Here is a 22,262-nt window from a genome sequence, read left to right as displayed (position 1 = left end):
CTTGTATTTAAATGTTAGGTCTTTTTTGCATAATTTTTCCTGCATTTACTGATGTTTGCAACACTTCTCAATTTAGTACCATCTGCGAATCCATCAGCTTGCTATTTACTGCCTCTTCTAGATCATTAAGGGAGATGTTATGGCAATAATGCTTTATTTACACGTCACTTTTCCAGGAAACTCAAAGTATATTTATAAAGTTATTGTATTAAACAATGGCACCCCTGTGAGGTAAAGAATTTTACAGTTAGAAAGCATTTCAACATTAGTATCACATTTTAGGTAAAAGGGAATATTTCAGTGGTTCTAGAGTTTACGCATGTCTGTTATTAGATGTTCTTGTTGTTCTGAGCCATTAAGGAAGTTGTTGCAGTAGTGCCTCATGGTTGTATAATGACCTGAGAGGTGGGAGTGATTGGGTTAGACTGATGAATGCATTTTACTTTTCTTCCAGTTCCCTCTTGGTCCCAATGTCTAAGTCTTAATTACTGCGAAGTGGCAAAAAGCCAATAAAATTAGAGGAAGACAGAGACACAAAAGAATCAGGTAAAATGAATTATTAAGGATGATAAAGAATTATTAAGGATGATAAATTCTCCATATTGTCTCTCTTCCTTTTAAATTATGGTAGTGTCAATGTTTATGCATGCTTCTAGAGGCCTGCAGACCAAGGAATCCTTTGTAAAAATGGGGAGAATGAGAATCCATCTTGTTTACTGAATGTGTGGATTTTATTTTATTATTTCACTTTTTAATAGTGTTGTTCTGTGGCAGTCTGGTTGTGCTTGGTTAAACACAGAAAACAATGAATCTCTTCTGTAGTTAATCAGTATTTTTATTGACTATCCAGTGGTATAACTATTAGCAAATGCATAAGGAACCTCAGCTCTGGTTTAGCCCCTTTTTATCCATAGTTTTGAATGGCAGAAGTTAAATGTCGTCGGTTAGCAACTCATACCATCTTTGCAAGTTAGTTTGAGAACTTTGGTCTCCCAGTTTAGATAATGCAGGCTGTTGCTGAATTTAGTTTGAGATCTATCAGTTATTTATTATGGAAGTAAAGTTATAATCATCCAAAAGAGTTTCTGGTGTTTAACAGGATTTCTAGCTGACATTTGACTTCTAAATTTGTATTTTCTCTCATTTCTTAAACTCATTAATTGATTAACTTAGGATTTATTTATAAATTAGCTTAATGGTAGAGAGTCCAATAAATATGAAGGGACAGTTACAGGCATCTCTCTCAATAAGAATATAACCTTTATGGCATGTTTTGGGTAGTGGAGTTTTGTAATATTTGCATTTAAGTTGCTCACCAGGAGACTGAAGAATACATGTGGATTTGTTTGATGGGCTTTTGTCTCAGGTCTGCTGGGCAAGGCAGTGGCTTCTAGACCTATATAGCTCATCCAGTGCATTGAGAGAATGGCTTCTAGACCCGTGGCTCAGCTGGGAGGGCCATCCAAAGTTGACATTAAGTCTCCGTTGTTAGAACAGCAATGAGATCTAAGGCCCACATGAAACCCAAGGCGATTAGAACAGAGCCTCCCAAATTTAACTCATTTGAGTATCATCCTCTCATTTTTGCCTTATATACCCACAACCTTCATTATTTATCTAATGTTTTGCTTTTAAATCAATGCAATTTAGGGACTTAAATAAATTATTTTAAAACAGAATATTATATTACTACCACAAATCAGAAAAAATCCTCTTCTAAAATAGATGGTAACTATAAAATTTAATAGGATGAAAAATCAAAAAAGTATACAGTTCTAGTTAGATGATGTTACCTGGAGGCTCAGTGCCTGAGAACATCTTTGTTCTGTTAAAACAACAATAGAGAGATGTTAAAGACCTACTAGCACTAAACTGAGATTTTTCTCCTTGTTATTAGAAAATCAAAAAGGGAAAACTTCATCAATCTCTGAGTTAGGGTTTGTAATGTACTGTTACCACCTACAATGATATCCTGGACCATGCTTTGGGAAATAATGGATTAAAAAATCAAATAAAGAAAATGGATCCAATAGCCTAACCAACTCTTTCACTTATTCATTCATTTGACTTACTATGTGCCCCCAAACTGGGTATGCAATATTGAACAAAACACGCAAATCCCTGCCCCTGTGGACTTACCATCAAGTATGGATCTTTCCTTCCAGCCTCTCCTACCATGCATGCAGTCCTACTTCCTCTTTTTTTCCTCTCAATTCTTCTCTCATTGCCACCCCAGTCCAGTGTAACTTATTGTGGGGAATAGAAACTCCAAAGGGTCCTTGTTCTCTTCTGACACCATTTGGGTCTCCTTGTCTAAGGTTCAGCCTTGGAATGCACCATGATCTTGCCCACAGGCAGAACTTCTCCAGACCTCTAGCAAATTTAAATAGTATTTCAAGTGTCTTACGCAGTTTCCACAGTTCCTGCACAATCAGAGGAGTAAGAACGCCAGGAGGCACATCTAATATTAGGAGGCCCAGGGTCCTGGATATTCTTTGCATTTGTGTTCCTGTTTGGTAGTAAGCTTGGTTTTAATCCCAAAATGTGCTCTGAGGCCTTGAATATACAAGCAGGTCACATCAATTATCTAAATACTGCCTGGTAAAACCACTTCACTAAATGTGGTTAATACAAAAGATATTTATTTTACTCATATTATTTAGTATACTAGTAAGTGCTTTTCTAGGTTTCCATGTAAAACCTCGCCTCTGGTGTTATTACCAAGCCTCAGAACTTCTTCAGGGTCAATACCTATGAACTCCTCAGTTAACTCTTCCTTATCCCCATAGAAATTAATCACAGTGCAGATTATCTGACATCATGAGAGTTTAATAACAAAGATTATGGTCTCATGTTCCATTTGCCAGAGGAAAGCAGTTGTGGCCAAGACCAGCTGTGCTAATAAGGCCCCCCTTTATCTTATCGGAAGAAATATAAGGAGTTGTCTATTGTTAGAGTGTGGAACCTCCAAATTCCATCTGTTGTTCTGACCTAACCTCAATGTGATTATATAAAATGCTTTGAGGAGGGGGTATACCTGTTCCACTATCCTTCTAAATTTAGCTGTGATAAATTTTGACATCCTCTAGGGGAAGAAAAATCTTGAAAACTCTGATGAAAGCAAATTTACAAACAAATTAAAAAAGTAATGCCAATGGCAAATTCCAGGAATAAAAAGCTATTTACAGAATATGCTAGGAATATTTGGAAACAATACCGGGAAATATGAATGTGCTAGAATGGATGAGTAATAAGTGTTTTTTAAAGTTTGCGATGGCATCAGTGAGCCTATGTCTGTGGTCTTATTTGAAAGTGAATTTATCTTGTTGCTTCTTGAAATCTTTACTGTGCGTACCTTCAGTTGTGGGTTCCACTAAGGCTGTCTAATAACCTGTGCATCTGCTAGTCATGTACCCCTCGGGTAGTCAGTAAAAATGCTAACTGAAAAGAGTTGAATTGCTCCCTTTTTTTGCTGACTTTTTTTTTTTTTTTATATTTATTTTTGGCTGTGTTGGGTCTTCATCTCTGTTCAAGGGCTCTCTCCAGTTGCGGCGAGTGGGGGCCACTCTTCATCGCGGTGCGCGGGCCTCTCACTATTGCGGCCTCTCTTGTTGCGGAGCACAGGCTCCAGACGCGGAGGCTCAGCGGTTGTGGCTCCCGGGCCCAGTTGCTCCGCGGCATGTGGGATCCTCCCAGACCAGGGCTCGAACCCGTGTCCCCTGCATTGGCAGGCGGACTCTCAACCACTGCGCCACCAGGGAAGCCCTTGCTGACTTTTTTTTTTCCAGAGAAAGCTTCAGGAGAGGTGATACTGGCTGCCCTCTTGTACTTTACTAATGATACTAATTTGGAAATGAAGTCTTTGAAAAGCTTGGCATGCAAGACAGGAGAGAACAGTTATACAGCTTAGATTGAAAAGACAATAAGTATATGTTTGTTTGCTGCTAGATTATCCATCAGCTTAATACAACTCTGCAATTCCTCACTTTGGTATGACAGTGTATTTATAATAAGAAATTATAATTTGCCATCTCACTCCCCAGTGTGTGTAACCTGTGTCTTTTGTAAGTGGCTACTTTTGAGGGTGCTGTGATGTTGGTGGGATTTTGACATCTGGTGGATTTTCCTCTAAATGCTTTAGGAGAAACTCTTGTAGACATTTCTGTGGGGTCGTACCAGCAAGTACTTGTCAGGATTGGGAGCCTTACTCTCCTCTGAGCTGGAGAAGTGCCAGTAGAACACAGTATATCAGGAATAATGCCAAGAAAATATTATCATTATGGATAGCTGTGGAAAAAGCACGGCCGACAGGATGGGGTAGTTTCTTAGGAATTTTCTGGAAAGGGAGGGAATGACTTTCCCAACTCTAGTTTCTTGGACCAAAGCCCAGACTTCCTATAGACATATCATAGCAAGAATTCCTGGCAACCTAGCAGTATCTCCAGTTGTGCTGGCACAACCTTACGGAGACATCTATGAATAGGAAGGACATTGACACAAGGGTATTGACAAAGTCACAGCTCTTTTATTTAGATAACATTTAGTATATATAATTTTAATTGGAAAAGGAATCTCTGTCATAGGCTCCCTTAGAGTAACGTGAAAAAAAATGTTTACAACAAATGCCAGAGATCAGAGAGTTAATTTATTGGTGATTTGTTTCCATTTAAATCAAAGAAGGTAAACTCTTGTTTTGTCAAATTGAGAAATGTATTAATTACATTAAATTAATATAATATTAATCTATTAAATTAAATACATTAATTTAAAATTTATTTGAAATAGTAAATTTCAAAGACATCAAGAAAGTATTGAATTGTTTCACAAATTTTATCCCTTCAGGTTGTATAAAGGTTTTTGTTTGTGGTTTTTTTTGTTTTGATTTTTGATTCTTTAGATTTTAAAAATGCAAACAGGCTAATAGTAGTCAAGGTGTTGAGGAATTCTCAGTGTATGACCTCCTTTATTTACAAATAAATGTTGTGAGCATATAAAAGTTAAAATTTGGGGTGTTAGAGATGGTCGTTGTTGATTGGATGCAGTTGGGACTAAAGTGCCCTGAAGGTGCTGCCGGGTTGGACTCCAGGAGAGGCCTTGGCTGCAAACGAACAGGGGATTATCCCTGTCACTTGCCTCAAACATTTTTCAAAGAATCCTTCAGTTGTCCTTGAAAAATCACCAGTGAGGGAACTGGTTGAAGAATAAGAGAAATAAGTGAAATCTGAGGCAATTTTAATTTTTATTATGAGCCAAAGACTCTGTTCCATTGCCTTGGACTTGAAGCCTTGCTTTCCATTTTTCTTTATGATATCTGATATCCCTGGAAGGGTATATAAGACCACTCCTGAGCTTTGACTTTGAATTCTGAGGTAGAAACCCTATTTAAGCGCAAGTCTGATGGTGGAGAAATTAACTAGCATCCGAGTTGCCCTTTCTCAACTCTCTAATAAAATAACTCTGAAAATAAATAATAGAAAGAACATTCAAATAGCTCCACTAACTTAGGGAAAGATCCAGGTAGTTTGTGCTTACTTAGGCCTACTCTATTCCATCAGGGATATAAATAAGAAGGGCTTTCTCCATATAACAGAAACTGTCCCCTCTTCCCCCACCCCCCAAATATAACAGTGGCTTAAACATTTAAAAAATTTAATGTGGAGGTAGGTGGTTTTGCCAGCTCAAGGATTTCAGAGTCTATGTCCTGAATCTTTTGCCTTTTTCTTTGTGGTCTTCTTGTGGTTACAAGATAGCTGCTCCATCTTCAACATCACATCCATATTCTAGGCAGAAAAAAAGGGAGGGCAAAAACTAAGGCAACATGAGTTTACTCCATTTTTGATGAACTGCTCAATCAACTTATATCTCATTGCCCAGAACTGTATTTCATAGTATCTTGTCTCTACCAGAGAAGCTGGTTATTGTTTTCTATATGAGAACATTACTGTCCTGCACTCCCCAAATTGCTATTCTCTTAGGAAGGAAGATGGAAAGGGTAGGAAGTTAGTCTGTTACAAATATTCATCATTAATGTTACCTCATGTAATTCTCAGATCTATTCATTTTTCTGTATTTCCATTTACACGATATTTAACAAATGAGAACTAAGATATCAGTTAATTGGATTGATCAGGGAGGGTCTCGTGGAGGAGGTGAGACTTAAAGATGAGTCTTGCAGTTTAACTATAATTTGGAGAAGAGCATGGAAATTCTAAGCAGAAGGAAAGAAGGGATAAAAGCCCCAAGATGGAAATGATTATAATACATATGAGTGTGATTATGGTTATGGGCAAAGAAACTATTAGGAAATTAGACATGCTTGAGCTGAGGTATTTGGAAAATCTTATAGCTATTTCTTTAAAAAGTAGAATGGATGGGGAGAACTAAGTCAGATACTCAGATCTGATTGTTGTATAGCATTATGGAGAAGCATGAAGCAATCCAAATTATAGTCCAAGGGAAGCTCTAATCCTTAAGATCTGAAAAAGAAACTCCTATCTAAGTGTAGTCTCTGTCAATAGCTATTTAATATGCATTCTTCATTTCTATAGACCACCTTCTTTGCGGCTACTTTGAATTTTCTAAGTTTTTAGGGTTATTTACATTTCATCGCCTTCCTAGAACATAGGAAGTACTCATATGTTTGCAGAATCAAATTACATTGAATTATGCCCTACTCACCAACACTCCTGGGAATGGCCCATAGCTCCTGCTGGTGGGTCAGGCCTAAGCTGCCATGTTGGTTCCTCCAGACATGTCTTTTTTCATAGAGTCAGAGGAAGCTCATTCACAGCAGATGATTTGAGCCAAATATATTTGCTCTTGTGGAAATGGGGTCACTGACAACCAGATCTAAGTGATGAAGGGGAGGGGAGGCCATAATCCCAGAATAATCAGAGGAAGCTATTTTGCATGGTGAAAAGTACAGGGTAAGGCATCATCATTCCAAAGACATCAAATTTTCCATTTCTCAGGTTTGGCTTGACTTCACCTTTCCTTCCATAATACCTACAGTGTCCCTTCAGTAAATTTTCTTAGACTGGTATGTATAGATTTCTCTTTCTTGTTATCAGTTATGTCTAACAAGGACAAGGACAGAAATATATTTGAATAATATTCCTATATATCCCTATTGGAGGGATGAGATTACATTAAAAAGGGAGGCACTCTTAATACATTATATCTTTTTAAATGACAGCGTAAGAATTGGTGCAACCACATTCCAACCATCTTATTCTTGCATGGTGAGCATCATTACTCATTTCTGAAAATTGTAGGGTTGATAGTGAAGTCTTTTTAAAAATGAAAGTCCGTGTCATCTCTGAAGTTAATGCAGATTGTCTTAATCTACTATTATTTATGTATTAGTCCAGTTAATTATCACAATTCATTCAGTGATGGAACTTCTAATAACATAGGATAGGAAGGATATAAGTGGATTTTCCACATTTTTATTGGGAAAATCAGAAGGTTCTACAGGGGCCATTCAGCAGTGTGATTAGTAAAAAGACCACAAATCCATGGTCCCTATTGTGACACTTCCGGTCTTACCACAGACATTACATTCACCTCCTTGATCTGTTGGATGAGAATTACCTAATGGGCCAAACTTGACCTTAAGTGGTTCATCAAAGTGAATCCAGGGATGCTGCAAAGCAAGCACTGATTACAGGCAAAGGTATAGCTACCACCGCTCAGTTTAAGCAGCTGCCTGAGACGAAGAATGAAGGTTGGCAGACCATAGCAAGTGTCAGAAGCATCAGTCATATAATTTTATTTGGTGTGTTTTCATCTTATGGAAGTCCTCTCTAATAGGAATAAAGATGTTTAGAAGGAAAGGACTTGTTTTGAATTCTGATTAATTTAGAAGATATTCCTTTGGAGGGCTTGTATATTGTCTATGCTAACCTGTACCTGTGTCTGACTCAGAGGCCTTGGAAAGGTGAGGTTATAAAGAGTAGGGTGAATGGATGCAAGCCTCCAGTGTTTTACCCCTTAACATATTAGTGGAGCTTTATTTTGGGGGGAGAAAAAAAGAAATGAGGCAGGATAAGGAAAGGACTCAGGGCTACCCAGGTCCTTTGGACTGGGCAAAGAGCATCTGGAGGCCACAGCTCAGGGAGATGGGGAATGTGTGAGGGCATGAGAAGTATTGAGTAGATGGGAATTCAAGAAACAGGAAGAAATCCTCTTTACTCACAAAACCCTTTTATTTCCCCTCCCCCAACTGTCCTCTGCTTGTTTTGCTAATGAGGGATGATGAATCATTGAGCAGCTGCTACAAACCAGGCTTTGCTTCAGGCACTTCATGTCCAACCTCTGCCCAATCCACCAATTATCCTGGGAAAACTCTGCATAGTGAAGTGGTCCATGGTAGTGTGATTAGTGTAAACTGTCAACTTCTCAGTGAAAATTCACTCAGGTGACTGTGGAATCAGAAAAGGAATATCCATTAGAAGGACTTAGAAATAGCATGTAGAGAAGTTATTTCCCGTGTCTGGGTACATTTATTTTTGATTGTTTATACTGAATTTATTTTTTGTTTTCCAAGTATTTTTTTTCAAAAGAGAGGCAGAGAGAGGATGAATGTCTGGAAAGCTGACTACTTGAAAATTATTTTGCTAGCGAACACTAGCAAGCATCAGATTTGGTGGCTTTACAAGAATCATCAATTTTATATTACAAGTGGTTCTCAGGTTGTAGTTCCAGTGTTTTATACATGAATCCAGTCTGTTTTCTGCAACCTAGAGGGATGAACTGTTGATAATTAGTTTTATGCCATAGGGGTTCTAACTTTGTATTAAAAGATATGTGTGATGTCCCTTTGCATGTAATGTGAATGAGTTATTTGATTATAGGAATTAGTTGTTTAGTCTGTTTGCTTTGAGAACAGGGGACAGTTATCTCATCTGGGGAGAGATCAGCTTTCATCTTTAATCTATATTATTATAAGTCTTTTTTCTTAGAGATAACAGATAAATCGCATTACTCATTTGTATTAAGTTATGCTTTTAAAACTTGAAAGAACTTTATTGGAGAGTTTCAGGTATTTTATTAAAATTTATTGTAATTTACTAGACATAAATTATTGTGTGATAATTATCTCCCTTAGGAGTAATATATGAAATAAAATTTTACCAATGTTAGCTCATTATTTTCACTCTATTTTATCATTTTTATTTTCTTTAGTTTTAAGTGTTCTGAAATAACCCTAAAAAAAAATTAATGTGTTTTGTTGAGAGAATTAATTATGCACCCAAGAAAATCTATTTTTTTATTAGAGAGCAGATATTCTAGCTATTTGCTTTGCATTGAGAGAAATTTATAAAAGATAAAGATGGGTATTTAGATTTATTTTTAATAGGAAAGTGATGTTGGTTTTCCATGTGAAGATTAAAAATTATTACACATGAGAAAATTACTATATAGCAATGCAGTTTGTTATATGTTTATGTTATACGTTATTTGGAAAGTGGACAAATAGATGAATAATATATTATTTCTCTGACAAAAGCTCTAAAGGTAATCCCAAGCCAATGAACTCCATGTAATTCAAAGAAAACTCTGCTGTGAAATGTACAATAGATAATCTAGTGTAAATTACTTCCTTGGAGAGTTAATTTTTCTCTGGTGGCGAGTTATTAGTAGAGATAATTGAGGTGGTCATTGATTCAAAGGAAATTTGTGGAATTAATGCCAGTGATATCTCAGAAATCCATAAATTTGATTACTTAATGAGAAGAGTAACACAAAGAGTTTTTTCACTTTTTATATGGTAATACTTTGTAATATCATTTGATATAACAGAGGGTTTTGATTCTCCAAGTGGCCTCAAACTGATGGCAGTTAGTCCTTCCTCTCTCCAAACTGGTATAAACTGAATTTATTTACATTGGAGAGTCAAGCATTTACAGGACAGGATGTTCCTGTTTGATATTTTATGCTCTCTCATTTTCATCCACTGTGAATATATTTTCTTGAGCTCTTTTGGCAAAGGGAGAAATTAGCTTAGCACAACTATTTTTTTCTGACCTCATTTTATTCTTTGGAAAAATCCTTAGTATTTTGCAGCATCAAAGTGGCAAAAATAGAAGAATTTAAACTCACGTATATAGGGTCTGTGGCAGGACTAGAAAGTAGCCCTCAGTACACAGAAGTTGCAAGTCACTGAGGGAAACTGAGCAGCCGGAGTCAAGCTTCTAAGTCATACTGCTGATCAGAGCTGAGGGTCATGGTTAGGAACTTTAAATAGAAACATCATACTGGTTTTCTTTTACCCCCTCAAGCTACTCCCTCACCCTTGTGTACTCCTTATAGACTTCATTCTGATTATATGAGGATCTAAATATAGAACAAAGATGGCTACATCTTTTTGTGTATGTGTGTGCTGTAATAAAAAAAGAAAGAGATAAAACTATTTTATTGTTTGTTTTATTAACTGTAATATAACCTTAAGAATTTCTATTAAATATGTTTACTTCCTTATAACTTGTACTACACTAGGCATTGTATCTGGCAAGAAAGGTAAAAAGTACACTTTTTTTTTTTTTTTCCAGAGTCAATTTTATGTTGTATAATATTATATACTACCTATCAGTATAATATTTTTTATTTTTTAAGTTAAATGTGGTGATGCGACAATTCAATAAACACTTGTGCAGCATTTATATGCTAAGAGCTGTGTGTAATAAAAAAAAATGGGAGATTGTAATTTAGCAGGGTAAATGCCTATATTTGTTGACTATCAATAATATGAGTAAGTATGTATAAAATGGATAAGAGAGGTAAAATGAAATAGAACTATTAAGAAAGATAGCATTAATTTTGACTGAGGCTTTGGAGTAGAGATGATATTAAAAAGAGGTTCCTAGAGGGAATAATGTTTAAACAAGGCCTTGAAAGATAATTAGGACGGGGGTGGGAACATTCCAGGGTTGGCAGTGAGGTGGCCTAGCATGAGTTAAAGCGTAGCCATTGATCAGTCTTAGGTATGTTTGGAAATATCAAATAATCCATTTTTTAGGTGGAGCCTTAAAGAGTAAATTTAGACCAGACAATGGAAGGGGTTGAAGGCTGTGCTGAGGAATCTGGACTTCATTCTGTGAATTATGGGGATTCTCTGAAGGCTTTTGTGTAGAAGAGTTATCTTTAAGGACAGTAACTGATGACAGTAGGAAGGATGTAGGTGAGAAGGAGACAGAGGGAGGGAAGGAGGGGCCTGGCACATGGAGATATTTCTTGGCAGGCTACCGGTAGTTCAGAGACAATGGGCAACAATGAGAAGATCACAGTGAGAATGGATTTCTGAATAATATGGCTGGGGTTTGATGGCTGATTGACCTGGGAAGGGGAAAAGGGAGAAAGAAAGGAGTCAAAAATTTTCCCCTCAATATTTTGACTTAGTAACTTGGAAAATGGTGACGCTATTAGCTAAAGTTGGGAATATTGGAAGACAATGGGGAAAATAAAAAATTCCACTTTGGTCATATTATACATGAGAATTAGTGGGATGTCCTTGTGGGGCAATCAAGCTCATGAGCTATGGTAAAAGTAATATTGATAAACCGATTTCTGAAATCACATATATATCAACATTTAATACATGAAATAATTAAATTTTAAGTGTAGATACTCTTCAAGTTCTGTGATCTAATACAAAACTCTCCAGTTGTCTTTTTAAAAAAATCTATAAAACAAAAGCTGTAAATGTCCTTTTATCTCTGAAATTCCATGATTCTGAGTGGTTAGGGATTCTTTAAAATTGTTTTTTTCTTAAAACAGCTTCATTGAGATATAATTCACATACGATAAAATTCACTCATTTTCAATGTATAATTCAATGGTTTTAGTATACGCATAGAGTTGTCCAGCTGTCATCACAATTTGGGAACATTTTCATCACCCCCCCCCCCACAAATAAATTCCATATCCCTTACCACTAAGTCTCCATTTCCTTCCAATCTCCTGAGTCCTAGGCAACCACTAATCCACATTCTGTCAGTATAGATTTTCCTGTTCTGAACATTTCGTACAAATGGAATGATACAATATGTAGTGTTTTGTTTCTAGCTTCTTTCACTTAGCATAACACTTTCAAGGTTCATCCATGTTTCAGCATGTATCAGTACCTTATTTTTATTGCAAAATAATATTCCCATATATGGATATAACACATTTTATTTATTGATTTATTAATTAATGGAGTTTTCACTTTTTGGCTCTTATGAATAATGATTCTGTCAACATTTGTGTTTATTTGTACTTATGTTTTCATTTCTCTTGGGTGTATAACTAGAAGTGGAATTGCTGGGTCATATGGTAACTCTGTGTTTAAACTTTCAAGGAGTTCCCAGACTGTTATCCAAAGTTGATGCACTATTTTGCATTCCCACCGGTAATGTATGGATTCCAATTTCTCACATCATTGCCAACACTTGGTATCATCTGTCTTCTTGATTATAGCCATCTTGGTGGTGTGAAATGGTATTTACTTGTGGCTTTGATTTGCATTTCCCTGTTGGATATGATGTTGAGCATCTTTTCATGTGCTTATTGGCCATTTGTATATCTTCTTTAGAGAAATGTCTGTTCAGATCCTTTACCTATTTTTAATTGGCACACTTGTCTTTTTATTATTTAGTTTTTATTATTGAATTGTAAGAGTTTTTTTAATGTATTCTAGACACAAGTTCCATATCAAACATATGATTTGTGAATGTTTTTCCTGTTCTGTGGGTTATCTTTTCACTTTCTCGATGGTATCTTTTGAAACACAAATGATTTAAAATTTGATGAAGTACAATTATTTTTTCTTTTGTTGCTTATGCTTTTGATGTTCTATCTAAGAAACTATTCCTAATATGAGATCATGAAGATTTACACCTATGTTTTCTTCTAAGAGTTTTATGGTTTACCTCTTGCATTTAGGAATTTGATCCACTTCAACTTAATTTTTGTATCATTTTGTGAGATAAGGGTAAAATTTCATTCTTCTGTATGTGGATATCTAGTTGTCCCAGCACCACTTACTGAACAGACTATTTTTTCTCCTTTAAATTTTCTTGGCACCCTTGTCAAAAATTAACTGACCATAATTGTGAGGGTTTATTTCTAGACTCTCAACTCTATTCCATTCATCTTTATTTCTACCCTCATAATAGTATCACACTGTCTTGATTACTGTGTCTTTGTAGAAAAGTTTTGAAATTAGGAAGTGTGAGTGCTACAAGTTTCCTCTTTTTTCAAAATTGTTTTGGATATTCTGATTTCTTTGGATTTCCATATTAATTTTAGGATTAGCTTACCAAATGTTGCAAAGATGCTAACTGGGACTCTGATAGAAATGGTATTGAATCTATAGATAAATTTGGGGAGTATTGCCATTTTAACAATATTAAGCCTTCTGATCCATGAATAATATCTTTTCATTTATTTAGGTCTTTTTAATTTCTTTTGAGAATGTTGTATAGTTTTCAGAATATAATTTTGCACTTATTTTGTAATTTTATTCCTAAGTTTTAAAATTCTTTTTGATGCTATTGTAAATGGAATTGTTTTATTAATTTCATTTTCAGTTTGTTCATTGCTACTCTATACACAATTGATTTTTTTATGTATTAATTTTGTATCCTGGAACCTTGCTAAACTTATTTTTCCTAATAGTTTTGTAGTGAGTTCCTTAGGATTTTGTATGTTTAAGATCATGTCATCTGCAAATTGAGATTGTTTTACTTCTTCCTTTCCAATCTGGATGCTTTTTATTTTCTTGTTAATTGTTCTGGAAAGAATCTCCAGTGCAATGTTGAATAGAAGTGAAGAAGACATTCTTGCTTGTTCCTAATCTTAGGGGAAAGTATTCAAACTTTCACCATTAAGTATGATGCTGGCTGTGGGTTTTTCATAGATGCCCTTTATCATGGTGAAGATGTTTTAATCCTAGTTAGCTGAGGGTTTCTTTGCTTCCTCTGCCTGGAGTGCCCTTTCTTTTCTCTCGTATCTGGTGAATACCCTCATATCCTCTAAGACCAGCTTAAATGTCTCCAGTCAACAAAGCTGATCCTTTCCCTCTTTCCACTTCTGTCTTTAGGGTTATAAGTCATAAAGGAATGGAAGAAATTGACTTACTGAGTCACTTTTAAAAAGGTTTTTTCAATTTGGAAAATATCCAATTATTAATTCAAGGCACTAAGATCAGAGCCCTCACAGATCATTCCATTTAACCTGCTGTGGGACTGATTTTAAGGCACAAAACTTGCACAGTGAATTTGCATAATACATTTTCAAAGTACATTTTCAAAGTACAAACTGATGCACATCTGTCTGCATAGTTAGTAATCATTTTCAAAGTACAAACTGATGCACATCTGTCTGCATAGTTAGTAATCCATGCGTTTGCAAAAATCTAATAAAAATGTGTCCTGAACATACAAGATCTAAAATGATAAATATTGAATATTCTGCAATAGAAAAGACATTGTGAGCTATCTGATCCAGTGAAATGAATTTTTCATTAAAATGGCATATTAATTGAAAACTGAAGATTAATGATTTTTACTTACCTGTATATTAAGTCACAATTCACTTCTTCCACTTTTCAAATAGTGAAAGCATTGAGTTTTGCCTTCACTTGAGCAGGTTAGCTTTTAACTTATTTTGCTGGCTTTCTTTCACTCACTCATTTACTTACTAACTCACCAATTACTTTATACAATTAATTTTAAAATGCTCATTTATAATTTCTATAGGAAAAGTAAATAAAAACAGAAATCCCTATTCTGCAGGAATTTATTTAATTAGAGAAATTAAAAGAATATAATGTGAAGTAGTTGATACAGACTTCTAGTTCAAGATAGCAGCCTCAGTACATGTGTCCGCTTCCCTTTGCCCTAACATATATGCACATGTCAGACATGCATGCACACAAAGGGTAGGCAAGCTGGGAAAACAGACTTATAAAACCATAGAAGAAATGTAAGCCTATTATTTATACCAACAAGTATAGTCTGTGATTCATAAACATAAATGGATGCAAAATATTACCAGATACTTGAGAAAACCCAGCAAAATGAAAGATGAACCAGGAGAGAGAATTCTAGACCAAAAAAAGAACAAAATAGAAATTAAAGTTTTTAAATTAATATCTTCAGGAAGATTCTAAATTTTTTGCATCCATAAATTAATATAAAAATGATATGAGAAAATGAGCAATCAAAATTAAGAAAATAATCTGCGAAGTTAAATATATAATAATAAATTGCAATAAAGTTTGAGTTGACTAAATCATGAGATGCTTGTAGTTGAAAATAAAGTAAGAATCTGGAAGATAAAGTGAAGGAAACTGTGTTAATTTCTTAGGACTGCCTTAACAAATTACCACAAACTTGGTGCTAAAATAACAGGATTTATATTCTCACAGTTCTGGAGGCCGGAAGTACGAAATCAAGGTATCAGCAGGGCTGGTTTCTTCTGGAGGCTCTGAGGGAGAATCTGTTCCATGTTTCTCTCTTAGCTTCTGGTGACTGCTGGCAGTCCTTGGTGTTCCCTGACTTGTAGATCCATCATTCCAATCTCTGTCTCCATCTTCACATGGCCTTCTCTTGTGTGCCAGTGTATCTATTTCTCTCCTCTTCTAAGGATTTGCCATTGAATTTAGGGCTCACCCTAATCCAGGTTGGTCCCATCTAGAGATCCTTACTTTAATTACATCTTCAAAGACCCTTTTGCCAAATAAGGTTATATTCTGAGGTTTGAGATGGACATATCTTTTGGGGTCCACAATTCAATCCATTACAGGAACATACCACAGAACTGGAAAATATGAGAGTGAAAGTCTTTAAGGTCCCCAGGAATAAATCTAGTTGGAGGTACCATTCAAGATATTTAACCACTGATACGGCATAGGCATAGACTGATCAAATGGAGGCTATCCAGTCAGAATTGATGCTAACTGAATATTAGCTCTGGATTCCAAAGCAGAGAAAGGGGGCAGTGAAACACAGGAAATAATCAAAGACATAGTAGAAGAAAATTTCTTCAGGCTTAAGAAAGGTTATTTCTTAATATTGAAAAAGTCTGGTAAGTATGTCAAGTAAGATAAATGAAAAAAAAAATCCTAGGAGAAAATAATTTGAATACTTTCTAGGGGAAATCCCATCCCTCCATAAGAGAAAATCTGAAAAGTTTCCAGTGAAAACAAATGGGTTACCTACAAAGCAATGTTAGAAATATGAATCAGATTTTTCATCCTAATTCCAGGTGCTAGAACACAAAATAGCAATATCTTCAACTAACTATTAGAAAAATTAGGAAAAAACAGTAATAAAGAAACTTTGTGTTCACAGTTTCTGGGCATTGAAACTGGAGTAGGTGGTGGGGAGAAACACTCTTCATTTTCATTTTATGCCCTTTTGTACTTTTGTTTTTAAGAACAGTTTTAGGTTCACAGCAAATTTGAGTGGAAGGTACAGAGATTTTCCATCAGGTTTCCCCCACTATCTGGAAGTAGAGTGTTCCCATAAAACCCTTTCTAAACTGAAATGTCCTAAAGCCAAGAAGCAGTTACCTTAAGACACATCTTTTTGGATGGATGCACAAAATAAATCAAAATAAAACACAGATGCTCACAGACACAGTTCAAAGCTATGGTGGCTTGACGTTGAGATGCTGAGTAGTTCCCAGGGAAGGAGCTTGGAGGTACCACTTTCGCTGCTCAGGGTGCAAGCTGCCTTTGTAACACCTCACTGCAGAACAAAGGCTGAGTGCTAATTTTGCTTTTTGCCTTTTTTGGTAAAAGCAAAAATCCTCTTTGGGTTTCTTTCAGTTAATGAAAACGGGTACTAATGTAGGTCTCTCATAAAAGCCATAAAGTGGACTTCGGAAAAGCGGGGCATACCTGTATTCCCTACCCCACCTATGGAAAGCCTCCTCCATCATCAACATCCCCCACCAGCGTGGTTACATTTGTTAAGCTTGACAAACCTATACTGACACATCATAATCTCTCAAAGTCCATAGTTTATGGTAGGATTCATGCTTGGTGGTGTACGTTCTATGGATTTGGACATATGCATAATGACATACATCCACCATTATAATATACAGAGTATTTTCATGGCCCTAAAAATCCTCTGTGCTCCACGTATTCATCCCTCCCAACCCCTGGCAACCACTTTCTATCTCCATAGTTTTGCCTCTTCTGGAATATCGGATAGTTGGAATCATACAATATGTAGCCTTTTCAGATTGACTTCTTTCAGTTAGTAACATGCATTTAAAGTTCTTCCATGTCTTTTCATGGCTTGATAGCTCATATAATTTTATCACTAAATAATATTTTAATGAAATAACATTCCATTGTCTTCCAGCCTCTACCCATCCATTGTCTGGATGTGCCACAGTTTATTTATCAGTTCATCTACTGAAGGGCATCTTGGTTGCTTCAATGTTCTGGCTGTTATGAATAAAGCTGCTGTAAACATCTGTGTACAAGTTTTTGTGTGGACTTAAGTTGTCACCTCTTTGGGTAAGTATCAAGGATCATGATTGCTGGATCGTATGGTAGGAGTGTTTGGTTTTGTAAGAAACTGCCAAACTGTCTTCCAAAGTGGCTGTATTGTTTTTGCATTCCTACCAGCAATGTATGAAAATTTCTGTTACTCTATATCCTTGCCAGAACTTGGTATTGTCAGTGTTCCAGATTTTGGTCATTCTAATAGATGTATCTGGTATCTGATTGTTGTTTTAATTTGCATTTCCTTTATTTGCTTATTTTCCATCTGTATATCTTCTTTGGTGAGGAGTCTGTTAAGGTCTTTGGCCCATTTAAAAATATTGTGTGCTTTATTGTTGAGTTTTAAGAGTTCTTTATATATTTTGGATAATAGTCTTTATCAGATGTCTTTTTTGCAAATATTTTCTCCCAGTCTGTGGCTTGTCTTCTTATTGTCTTGACATTGTTTTTTAAAGAGCAGAATTTTAAAATTTTAATGAAAGCCAGCTTATCAATTATTTCTTTCATGAATTGTATCTTTGATGTTTTACCTAAAAAGTCATCACCATACCCAAGGTTATCCAGGTTTTTTCCTTTGTTATCTTCCAGGAGTTTTAGAGTTTTGCATTTTACATTTAGGTCTATAACCCATTTTGAGTTAATTTTTATGAAGGATGTAAAGTCTATGTCTAGATTAATTTTTTTTTGCATGTGGATGTCCAGTTGTTCCAGCATCATTTGTTGAAAAGACTATCTTTGTCCATGTTTTGCTGAAAGACTTACTTTCAGATTCAGGTTCAGAGATTCACCAGCAAAATAACCACTCCACACTTTAATGAGCAAGAAATAAGGAAATTTATTATATAAGTAGTAAGTTACAATATAAGGACAAGTAATATGTATATATACAGAGAGAGAGAAATAAATGTACATACATCACCAATTTTGGGAGAACTAACAACGTCACCAAATTGGGAAAACAAGCAACATCACCAACCTGGGAGAATTTGCATCACCAAGTTGGGAGAACAAGCAATATAAATATATAGATAGATAGGTAGATAGATATAGATAAAAGCGCATACATCACCAATTGGGGAAACACCTACATCCAGATACAAGCAATGCTGGGAAGTCCCTGGAACAGCAATCTGGAATCCCAATTGGAAGGTCCCGGACAGTGTGTCCACCCCACGGGTGAGACTTCAGAGTGTCGCCCAAAGGAGTCCTGTTTTTAACGCCAAGCTGCGAGCTCATAATCATCAGCTTACGTGCAAATATGCAGCTCTGGCTATTATCATAAATGCTTTGATACTTTAGTCATAAGTCTCAAGGTGTTCACTGATCCCGGGAACTGGCCAGATTCCCAAGGCCCAGGAAGTTCCGTGACTTACTCCCTTCCTTATCTGTTGGTTCCCAAGACTTGCTAGCACCATTTTGGCTGACCTGCACGTAGTCCAGCAGTTCAGTATGTAGCTTCTTTCAGGGTCTTTGTTTAGTCAAAGGCCTATTGTTGCCTCTGAAGCCTGAACAAGACTATTAATTTTCCCAACAGTCCATTATATTGCCTTTGCTCCTTTGTCAAAGATCAGTTGACTGTATATGTGGTTCTATTTCTGCGTTCTCTATTCTGTTCCATTGATCTATTTGTCTATTCTTTCACCAACATCACACTATACTGATTACTGTAGCTTTATAGTAAGTCTTGAAGTTGAGTAGCATCAGTCTTCCAACTTTGTTCTTTTCCTTCAATATTGTGTTGGCTATTCCCAGGTCTCTTGCCTCTCCATATAAACTTCAGAATCAGTTTGTTAATATCCACAAAATAACTTGCTGGGACTGTGATTGGGACTGCATTGAATTTATAGCTGAAGTTGGGAAGAACTGACATTTTGATACTATTGAGTCTTCCTATCCATGAACATGGAATATTTCTCCATTTATTTAGTTCTTCTTTGATTTTATTCATCAGAGTTTTGTAGTTTTCCTCATATAGATCTTACACCTACTTTGCGAGATTTATACCTTAGTATTTTATTTTGGAGGGTGTTAATATAAATGGTACTGTTTTTAATTGCAAATTACACTTATTCATCGTTAGTAAATAGGAAAGCAGTTGACATTTGTATATTAATCTTGTATCCTGCAACCTTGCTGTAATTGCTTATTAGTTCCAGGAATTTTTAAAAAATTGATTCTTTTGGCTTTTTCTGCATAGATAATCATGTCATTTGCAAAACAGATAGTTTTATTTCTTCCTTCCCAATCTGCATACCTTTTATCTCCTTGTCTCACTGCATTAGTAAGGACTTCCAGCACGCTGTTGAAAAGGAGTGGTAAGAGGGCGCATCCTTGCCTTGTACCTGATCTTAGTGGGAAAGCTTTGAGTTTCTCACCATTAAGTAGGATATTAGCTGTAAGTTTTTATAGGCTTTTTATAATCAAGTTGGGAAACTTCCCCTCTATTTCTGGTTTACTGAGGATTTTTATCATGATTATTGTTGGATTTTGTCAAATGCTTTTTCTGTGTCTATTGATATGATCATGTGATTTTAAAAAATTCTGTTGATATGAAGGATTATATTAATCGATTTTTGAATGCTGAACCAAATTTGTATACCTTGGCTGTTGTCTTAGTTTGTTCAGGCTGCCATATGAAATATCACACACTGGGAAGCTTATAAACAGTAGAAATTTATTTCTCACAGTTCTGGAGGCTGGAAGTTTGACATTGGGGTGCCATGGTCAGGTGAGGGCCCTCTTTTGGGTTGCAGACTTCACATTGTATCTTAACATGGTGAAGGAGCTAGGGAGCTCTGTGGGATCTCTTTTACGAGAACAATAATCCCATTCACGAGGGCTCCACCCTCATGACCTAAGCACCCAAAGGTCCCACCTCCTACCAGCATCACATTGGGCATTAGGATTCCAACATGTGAATTTTGAGGCGGTGTAAACATTTAGACCATAGCAGTCATGGTGTATAATTCTTTTTTAAAATATGTTGTTTAATTCTATTTCTAATATTTTTGTTGAGGACTTTTGTGGCTATGTTCATGAGAGATATTGGTCTGTAGTTTTCTTGTATTGTCTTTGTCTGCTTTTGGTTGTAGGGTCCTTTAATACTTTTAAAAACATATACATGTGTTATCTCTATAATTTAAAAAGTTAATTTCAATAATAACAAAACAGTAGTATATGGCAGTGCTTCTCCAACTTTAATGTGTATATGAACCACTGAAGAATCTTATTAAAAACAGATTTTGATTCAGTAGGTCTTGGGTGATATCTGAGATTGTCTGTTGCTAAAGAACTTTCATGATAAGCTGATGTTGCTAGTCCTAGAACCATACTTTGAGTAGCAAAAGGTATACAGTAAGTCCAATGAAGGGCGTAATAGTTTTTTTAAACCAAAATAATTAAATTGAAACAGTGGTTGAATTAAAAAATTTATTTATACTTAATGGCTAATGAGGGTTTAGAAGCTATCCCTAAAAAGTCATTTTATGATAATTAAGTACTACTTGGATTAAAAAAAAAACCTGACAGGAAAATTAACGACTTAATGTCCAGGGCTGGAGAGGTATGAAAGTCTGTGACATGAGTCGTAATTTGCTTCTGGAGATCAATACTTAGCATCATTAACAAGATCAATATAGCAGTGTAGCTTAGAATAAAAGAGATTTTAGTTTTTTCTTGAATATTCTGTAATTCCTCTCTGAAAATTGCCGGATTTTCAATCCTGACCAATGCTGGGAAACCATGAGTATAATATTTACTGATGTTGTCATTTATCCATTGGTTGGTTCATTCCTTTGTTCTTTTATATTTATTAGACACCCATTTTGTGGTGCTGAGTAAAGGAAGAGAGCATGGAGCATGTGCTGCTCCCTGAGTTCCCAACCATGCCTGGACACCCATAAAACTGAATTTCTGTCAGGACATGAGCCTGGGACATACAAGTCTGCAAAATGCAAAAGTTTGATCTGTTTTTTTTTTAAGAGAGGGAAAATCTCTAAGAATTACAGGCTATTTAACTTTAATAAGTTGGTTAAAAATGGAATGCAGTAGATTAATTTATGATAAATTGAAAGTATATTTTGTTTTTAATTTATTAAAAAAATTTTTAAACTTTCTATTTTATTTTTAACTCTACAAGTAACATAGATATTGTTTTTATAGCAATTAAGTAAGTAAATGGGGACAGATAAAGTCTCTTGAATACGTCCCTCAACCCCAGTCACTATGCATTAAATATATATGTATATATGTATGCATGTGTATGTATAAATGTACATTACAGATAGATTGAGAAAGAGATAGGTCGCTACATAAATACATACATGAGTGGGTGTGAGTGTGTGATGTGTCTACATAATTAGTGTCTTACTGTACATATTCCACAACTTGATTTTTTTCATTAACATGTCTTAGAGATCTTACTGTGTTAGTCCATAAAGATTTACCTCGTTGTTTCTAACTGCTACCCAGAATCCCTATTTAACTGTTGCCTGGTGGATGATCATTTATGTTGCATCCGGCTTTTGCTCTTACCACTATGTACACTGCATTGAACCTCCCTGTGTGTGCCTCATTGTGCCCACCTGTGTGGGCATTTCTATCAGGTAAACACTGAGTAGTTAGACTGCTCTGTTTTAGGTTATACACCTTTTATGTTTTGTTAGATACTTCTAAATTGCTAAGTTAATTTGTGTAGATCTAATCTTATTGATATTACAAAGTATTAAATATTAAAAGTGGTCTTTGAAAAACAACT

The 22,262-nt window shown here is 35.6% G+C and overlaps 1 protein-coding gene and 1 pseudogene across 10 annotated transcripts in view; both read left to right on the top strand.

Moving 5' to 3' along the window:
* The window catches only part of MCTP1 (multiple C2 and transmembrane domain containing 1), a 557,626-nt gene that overhangs the window by 76,217 nt on the left and 459,147 nt on the right, over window positions 1-22,262 (top strand). Inside the window, exon 1 of one of the 10 annotated variants that reach the window (XM_059916789.1) lies at window positions 17,474-17,518. The exons of the other annotated variants lie outside the window; for them this stretch is intronic. The gene's annotated coding sequence lies outside the window, so the exon portion shown is untranslated. Of the gene's footprint in view, window positions 1-17,473; window positions 17,519-22,262 lie in introns of those variants that run through there. 10 annotated transcript variants of the gene reach the window in all.
* LOC132362058 (E3 ubiquitin-protein ligase RNF19B-like) overlaps window positions 1-22,262 on the top strand; it is a 41,170-nt pseudogene that overhangs the window by 14,127 nt on the left and 4,781 nt on the right.

The sequence above is a fragment of the Balaenoptera ricei genome, chromosome 3 (genome assembly GCF_028023285.1).
Source record: "Balaenoptera ricei isolate mBalRic1 chromosome 3, mBalRic1.hap2, whole genome shotgun sequence".
NCBI classification, from domain to species: Eukaryota; Metazoa; Chordata; class Mammalia; order Artiodactyla; family Balaenopteridae; genus Balaenoptera; species Balaenoptera ricei.
The sequence above is the reverse complement of the archived record's forward strand: the minus strand, read 5'-3'. Positions and strand labels throughout refer to the sequence as shown.